Source organism: Tachypleus tridentatus, chromosome 10, assembly GCF_004210375.1.
Source record: "Tachypleus tridentatus isolate NWPU-2018 chromosome 10, ASM421037v1, whole genome shotgun sequence".
Lineage (NCBI taxonomy): Eukaryota > Metazoa > Arthropoda > Merostomata > Xiphosura > Limulidae > Tachypleus > Tachypleus tridentatus.
Window position 1 is genome coordinate 19,809,654 of NC_134834.1, and position 9,250 is coordinate 19,818,903.

A 9,250-nucleotide genomic window follows, 5' to 3' on the forward strand; every position below is an offset into this window, starting at 1 on the left:
TTTGAGAAACAATCCAGTGATTTTGACCTTGAATCCCTCCAGAATATTAAACATTCTCTCAAACGTCAATCTATCAAGATTGTCTGAGTTTGACCGAATAGGCTTGGAGTAATTAACCAACAGGTTTTACAAAATAGAAACAGGGTTGAGTTCAATTATAGCCCCTTAGGAGATTCCTCATAGTCCTTGGTGTTTCCAAACAAATTTTGATTGAGATTGGCCTGGTAGGGTCAGAGGGGCCATGGTGAAAACAAACACATATTTTAAGTTTATATGTCATTACAGAAGCTAATGTTAAAATATCATTTTAGGCCCAGCTAGTGGTTGTGTCCCTCAAATCACTGTCCAAGATGAATTCTTGTTCAGCCTGACTAAACGAAAAGCCTCTTGGGTAGTGACTTGTGGGAAACAAAAGACAGATCTAGTGCACTATTTGTATACGCCTCTGATTTAGCATCAACTGGCAAATAAGAAAGAATGTGGGGAAAATATATCTACAGATTTGAATGAGAAATATTTTAGTTGAAATTCGTGAGGTGACAACAAAATGTGTCGTTCTGACCCAGAACCTTCATTGAATTTATCATGGTTTAGCTCAGTGGTTCCCAACCTTTTTTATGCTCCGCACCCCTAAAAAAAATTTTAATATATTCTCGCACCCCTCACAGTAATTATTTATTTAAGAATAAAGGTGAAGGTGGCCAAAACAAACGCTATCTCGCCTCCCTTGTTAGGAACCACTGGTTTAGCTCATTGGTAGCTATGGATAGGGTGTAGCGAAATATTGTTACATTAGATTTATGTGATATCCAATCCATTTGTTTTTAGTGTTGAAAGTTCCCCTAAAAGGAAAGCTGTTAAAAGTAGCTATTAAATCACAGATATCAACGTCGTAATTTGATTTTTTTTTTAAATCAAGGGGTGAGAACATTGTAAACAAATAAATAGAGATATTAATACACTACCAAGTTTTTATTATCGATGGCGGTTTATTTCACGTTAGTATAATACGTAAAATCCCCAAACACTAGCAACAAATGTCTTAGTTTGGAGACAACAGTGGGCCTCGGATAACGATACGTTTAGCTCATATGACAAAACGTAGAAATCACAAGAGAACCGTGATAAAAGTGCGTTCCGTCTTCGCTACGAATTAACTTTGCTAAGAATCGTAGAAGACATAAAAGACGTGAGTTTGTCTCAGGTAAGTGATGCTAAGCGCGTGAAACAAAATATTCTTGCATTGTGACAAAAAATAACACACTTATCAATGTCCCTGCGATATGTAAATAAATACTAAAGTTATTGGTAATTACGTCTTCTGTCAACTAACTTATAAAATAAAACCGCTGAATTTTTAATAGGCAACGGACAGAGGGTACTTTTAACACAAGGGACATGGTTTAATGAACAGTGGGCCGAACTGTTATTCCGGTACTTGTTTCGCTACCGCAAAAACTTGTGCCTTGATGCATAATAAGGGTGACAGTCACTTCAACAGTTCTATTACAGTTGCACAGCAGTGGGAGTTGTTGACAAGCTAGTTGTGGGTCCAAAATTAGGAACAAGCGCGGATAGCCCTTCTGTAGCTCAGCACAATTACCTGAAACAAACAAAAAATTGATGCGGTTCTATTAAACAATTTTACTCCCCGAGTTAAAGAAATATAGAATCAACTGACCTTTAAGTAAAAATTAGGTCACTTTATTTAATCTTTGACAAAATTCTGTACCTAGATGAGCAGTGTATCAACGTATTTGTTCATATTTAAACTTGTTAATTAATAAGGATCTATAAAAGGTAAGGTAAATGCCAGATGTTTTTTTAATGTCAATTTTGTAGTAATATATAACAATGTAAAGAGATATATATATAAAAGTACCTAAAGCGTTGTGTAACGGTGTTATTACCATAATGAGTTTATTACAAGTTCAATATTATAATATATTCGTAATAATAGTTAATAGGAAGTCATATAAGTGAAACATAGAGACAGGAACATAACCCTCTGCAAAGTGCTTAATAAGCAGTAGTAGCGCCATCTGTTAGTTAGATATGAATATACTTTGACATTAGTAAGTTTCTGTTCTAATTTCTTATTTTCATGGTATTAGTTTCTCTGTTATTATTTTTGTTTTGCACTAACTTCACTGATTATGTTTTACTTTATGCTGTGTAACAATATTGTAATGCATTGTATTTGTATTTTGTTCCACTAGAAGGTTTTTCTTTATTTGTGTAATAAATTGAACATTATGTTCTATTGCATCGTTTTGTTTCTTTCAACTTATTATTTTTTTCACAATATGTTACCAATTTACGTTAAACTAACACGTGATTAAACACAATGGTTTAAAAAAATATCGATCACAATTTTACAAGGGAAAACAACATTTTTGCATCTATATTTCATCTAAAAACGTTTTTATTACCTAAATAATAATTAATTACACAAATTCCTTGTGTCACGGTTTCAACTGTCTTTTTTTTTACATTTTTTCGTGTGTATGCAAAAGCAGCTTGAAAAAAAATATTATTTTAATATAATTAGTTATGCTACAATCTGGACAGGTCGCTAATTAATTTAATCTCTTATTTTCTAACCGTTTCTCACTTCTTTAGGTCAGTTTTGTTTGAAAAACATTAATAATAGATGTACATCTCATATGAGAAATGATCTAAAAATCTCCCACGAATTCAACCAATCATACAAATTCAAAGTAAAAGAATCCTAAATCTTCCAGCATAATTAAAGAGATCGTTTTAAATAACTACATCTGTGCTCGATATGATTAAGGCACTCTACTCGTAATTTGAGAGTCGCGGGTTCGAATCCCTATCGTACCAAACATGCTCGCTCCTTCAGCCGTGGGTGCGTTATAATGTGACGGTCAATCCCACTATTCGTTGGTAAAAGGGTAGTCCAAGACCGAAGCTACGTTATTGCAAAACAAAGTAAATGTGAAGTTGTAATGAAGGCAAACTTAGCTGATAATGCAGAAACGTCTAAATACGTGTTCATAAAGTGATACAGGTATAACTTTGAAATGATTGCTGAAGCGTATTTTAGATCTAATTGCGTCGAGAAAACCCATAGCAATTGTATTTAGTGTGACATTAATTTTCAAAGGAAATTACACGCGGATTCAAAGTGTTGTTCGGGTAATGTGCTTTGCATATGGGAAAGCTAAAGTTCAAATCGAAACCAGTTGTCACGTGATGACAACGGTATTGTGCCATCGCGTAACATAGTTACTGCGTTACAAAAATTAACTAAGCAAAAGAACAGGTAAGGTTATCCTGAATTGAAAAGCCAATATGCATTCCGGATTCCTCAAACAAAGGCCTTTTAAAGATACGAGGTTTGTAGCATTTAATCGTGAAATGCGCGAAATAATTTCCGGACAGATAAACAGACAATGGCAACTGTATTGTATATAATCATGCTTCTGTCGGTGACACGACTAAAAATACTCTGTTGAAAATTAATACATAAATTTTGTGTCGGTGACAAAGCTACACGTTTTGATCTACATTCATCATAAGAGAGACTATTATTATTTTGTGTATGACTAAGAAATACTATGAATATTAATAACTTTACATATCGATACGGCAGTGACTAGTAACTTATAATTTCTATGATAATTCGTGTGTTAAGGTAACATGCAAAAATGATAAATAAAGGAACTTGAAAATAATATTACAAAACGTAATAACATAACAAGTAAAATATTATATAAAAGGAATAACTTAATTAACAAAATTATAAAAAGGAGTAACTTGATTTAAAATATTATAAAAAAGTAATAACGTAATTAACAAAATTATAAAACACAACTAACTTAATTAACAAAATTTTATAACTTAATTAAAATATTATATAAAAGTAGTAAGTTAATTAAAAATATTATAGAAAGGAATAACTAAACTAACAAAATTATAAAAATGAGAAACTTAATTAAAAAAATATTATAAAAGTAATAACTAAATTAGCAAAATTATAATAACTTAATTAAAAATATTAGTATAAAAAGTAGTAACTTAATTAAAATATTATATTAAGAGGAGTAACTTGATTAACAAAATTATAGAAACAAGTAACTTAATTAACGAATTAATAAAAATAATATACAAAATATCATTCTGTTGAAACATATAAATACGTGTGTAAAAGTCATAACGTACTGTAAAGTATTGCAGTGGGACGCCCAATGTGTTCCAAGATGACATGTAACGTACTGTAAAATATTGCAGTGGGACGACATGTAACCTGTAAAATATTGCAGTGGACGCCCAATGTGTTCCAAGATGACATGTAACGTACTGTAAAATATTGCAGTGGGACGCCCAATGTGTTCCAAGATGACATGTAACTTACTGTAACGCCCAATATTGCAGTAACGTACCAAAACGCCCAATGTGTTCCAAGATGACATGTAACGTACTGTAAAATATTGCAGTGGGACGCCCAGTGTGTTCCAAGATGACATGTAACGTACTGTAAAATATTGCAGTGGGACGCCCAATGTGTTCCAAGATGACATGTAACGTACTGTAAAATATTGCAGTGGGACGCCCAATGTGTTCCAAGATGACATGTAACGTACTGTAAAATATTGCAGTGGGACGCCCAATGTGTTCCAAGATGACATGTAACGTACTGTAAAATATTGCAGTGGGACGCCCAATGTGTTCCAAGATGACATGTAACGTACTGTAAAATATTGCAGTGGGACGCCCAATGTGTTCCAAGATGACATGTAACGTACTGTAAAATATTGCAGTGGGACGCCCAATGTGTTCCAAGATGACATGTAACGTACTGTCCAAGATGAAAATATTGCAGTGGGACGCCCAATGTGTTCCAAGATGACATGTAACGTACTGTAAAATATTGCAGTGGGACGCCCAATGTGTTCCAAGATGACATGTAACGTACTGTAAAATATTGCAGTGGGACGCCCAATGTGTTCCAAGATGACATGTAACGTACTGTAAAATATTGCAGTGGGGACGTTCCAAGATGACATGTAACCAATGTGTTCCAAGATGACATGTAACGTACTGTAAAAGTATTGCCCAATGTGTTCCAAGATGGACGCTGTAAAATGTGTTCCAAGATGACATGTAACGTACTGTAAATATTGCAGTGGGACGCCCAATGTGTTCCAAGATGACATGTAACGTACTGTAAAATATTGCAGTGGGACGCCCAATGTGTTCCAAGATGACATGTAACGTACTGTAAACTGTAAAATATTGCAGTGGGACGCCCAATGTGTTCCAAGATGACATGTAACGTACCGTTTGTTTAATGCCGTTTTTTTTTGTGTGTAAAAGTATTTATTACTACTTGAAATATACTAAGAACTAAACTCTCACGTACAAAGAAATATGGAAAGTAAGATAAAGATGTTTAAAATGTGTTCAAGTATATGACACGCATGTGAACGCAAAACGAAAAATGAAATAACCCTAAAGAAACGACTGAACTGATGTTACCCGAGGTTCTTACTTTGTTTATCTTAAATTCATTTAAAAGTTTTCACATTAATCGCTACTTAAAATGATGACATCAGACATTATTGTTTCGGTCATATACATAGATAGATACTATATACACGCTTCGTCCATTATAATAAGGTGATAAATCATTCAATAAAATTAACATATTGATCTTCATGTAAAAATAATGAGAATAAAAAATTATACAATTATAGTTTACATATTCGTTGTTATGACGATAAAAATTATACAATTATAGTTTACATATTCATTGTTATGACGATAAAAATTATACAACAATAGTTTACATATTCATTGTTATGACAATAAAAATTATACAATAATAGTTTACATATTCATTGTTATGACGATAAAATTATACAATAATAGTTTACATATTCATTGTTATGACAATAAAAATTATACAATAATAGTTTACATATTCATTGTTATGACGATAAAAATTATACAATAATAGTTTACATATTCATTGTTATGACGATAAAAATTATACAATAATAGTTTACATATTCATTGTTATGACGATAAAAATTATACAATAATAGTTTACATATTCATTGTTATGACGATAAAAAATTATACAATAATAGTTTACATATTCATTGTTATGACGATAAAAATTATACAATTATAGTTTACATATTCATTGTTATGACGATAAAAATTATACAACAATAGTTTACATATTCATTGTTATGACAATAAAAATTATACAATAATAGTTTACATATTCATTGTTATGACGATAAAAATTATACAATAATAGTTTACATATTCATTGTTATGACAATAAAAATTATACAATAATAGTTTACATATTCATTGTTATGACGATAAAATTATACAATAATAGTTTACATATTCATTGTTATGACAATAAAAATTATACAATAATAGTTTACATATTCATTGTTATGACGATAAAAATTATACAATAATAGTTTACATATTCATTGTTATGACGATAAAAAATTATACAATAATAGTTTACATATTCATTGTTATGACGATAAAAAATTATACAATAATAGTTTACATATTCATTGTTATGACGATAAAAATTATACAATAATAGTTTACATATTCATTGTTATGACGATAAAAATTATACAATAATAGTTTACATATTCATTGTTATGACGATAAAAAATTATACAATAATAGTTTACATATTCATTGTTATGACGATAAAAATTATACAATAATAGTTTACATATTCATTGTTATGACGATAAAAATTATACAATAATAGTTTACATATTCATTGTTATGACGATAAAAATTATACAATAATAGTTTACATATTCATTGTTATGACGATAAAATTATACAATAATAGTTTACATATTCATTGTTATGACGATAAAAATTATACAATAATAGTTTACATATTCATTGTTATGACGATAAAAATTATACAATAATAGTTTACATATTCATTGTTATGACAATAAAAATTATACAATAATAGTTTACATATTCATTGTTATGACAATAAAAATTATACAATAATAGTTTACATATTCATTGTTATGACGATAAAAATTATACAATAATAGTTTACATATTCATTGTTATGACGATAAAAATTATACAATAATAGTTTACATATTCATTGTTATGACGATAAAAATTATACAATAATAGTTTACATATTAATTGTCACGTGGAAACGATTAATTAACATTTAACTGTAAACATTATTTAGTAATTCTAAAGTCGTTGGTCATGTTTTACATGGATTTATGAGATTTGTAAATATTGCGAAAGGAAATTTTTATTTCGTTTTATAACAGCTATGAGATAAAAGTTGTCTACACAGAATTTGGTGAAAGAATAATAAAGGTTATTTATTATAATGTGAACAATAAATAATCTCCTGGTGTTCCAAAACTGGTTATAAGTATTTTTCTCCCAAGAATCTTCTTAACTTGTTTATTACGGATTTCGGAAGCTTATGAAGATGGTGTTGCTATTCAACCTTTCTCACAAACATTACCCAGCAGGCCTTTCGTACAATACTGGGAACTATATTACAAATAGCTGGTGAGTTAAATATCAGAATCGATACTGTAAATAGCTGTACTGGACTCTCATAGCTGGTTTATAAAAACAAACAAAAAACTAACCAAAATAGAACCAGTTGTGATTTTCACCACTTTGTTAATTGTAATACTGCTGCCATGTTAACACCACTACGACTTTTCTAGCGACTTATTTATACTTTCACAAATTACCCTCACTAGATAGGGGGCGCCAGTAGGTACGTTTACAGACGTAATATTTGTTAAAGGAAGAAAAGAAAATAAACTTCTGAAAACTGAAGATAATATATTGACAGTTTACAGCGCTATCAGAAGACGGTTTTATAAACAGTTTCTTAGGTAATAAAGAAAAATAATTATTTAACTTCAGGACAAAATAATTCATGTCTCAGTGTCATTATAAAATCCTAATAAGAATATTAATTTTGCACTCGAATAATTTTATTTTTTTTTTAGTCTCTGAGTCCTTGTACTTTAATTCTCTTTCGGGTTTGTATTTCTATTTTATCATAACACAAACGAGGACCCACTGCCAGGGAATAAATGGACGCAAGAAATAAACTGCTAAACCAATTGCTGAAAATAATTAATCGTCTAAACTTTTCCCCATTCTTCTATGAATTTCTCAATCACATATAGGCTAAGAGATGGCGCTGCAAACTAGCAGAATAATTTTTCATGTTCCTTTTGGTGTTGGATCCCCACTAGTACTGCGGTAAGTCTACGGATTTACAATGCTAAAATCAGGGTTCGATTACCCTGGGTGGGTTCAGCAGATAGCCCGATGTGGCTTTGTTATAAGAAAAACACCATTTTGGTGTTAAACGCCAAACTACTCAGTGGACTGTTACCCACTGCAGATAATGAAACTATATTTTCATCGTTTTAAGTTCTCAGATTCACTTAAGCTCTCATGTAGCATATGGTACACAGAAAAGGTAATTAGTTACTATTTTCAATTATGGTCTTTCTCTTTTTCAAATAATTAAACACGTTTTTGGTCTTGCTATATAGAAACTCATTCAATCTATTTTAACCGATGTTTTAAACATTCCATAAACCTATTTATTAGTAGAAGGAAAAATCAGCGTCCAACTCTTGCATTCGTTTCCCACGTATATATTTTCTAAGTTTTCAAAACAGTTTTTTTTATATTGTAACAAGTATTAATTTTTTTGTTTGTTGTGCTCACTACAAGTATCGAAACTCGGTTTTAGTCTTATAAGCCTTCAGAGTTACCACCACTAGGAGGAAGCAAGTATAAAGCATGGTAAATTTAATGATTTCTAATTTTGCCACCACTATAGTCCCGGCATGGCCAAGCGTATTAAGGTGTTCGACTCGTAATCCGAGGGTTGCGGGTTCGAATCCCGATTGCCTTTCAGCAGTGGGGGCGTTATAATGTTACGGTCAATCCCAGTGGTTTGTTGGTAAAGAGTAGACCAGGAGTTGGAGGTGGGTGGTGATGACTAGCTGCCTTCTCTCTGCTCACACTGCAAAATTAGTGACAGCTCGCGCAGATAGCCCTCAGTAACTTTGCGCGAATTTCAAAACAAACAAGTATTTCGTTTTGTTTTTGTTAATAAGACGCTATACTTATTTATAAAGAATCACAAAGTTTTTATTTTTCCAAATCACTTAAATCAGAATTTCTCTATATAAATTATTCAAATATT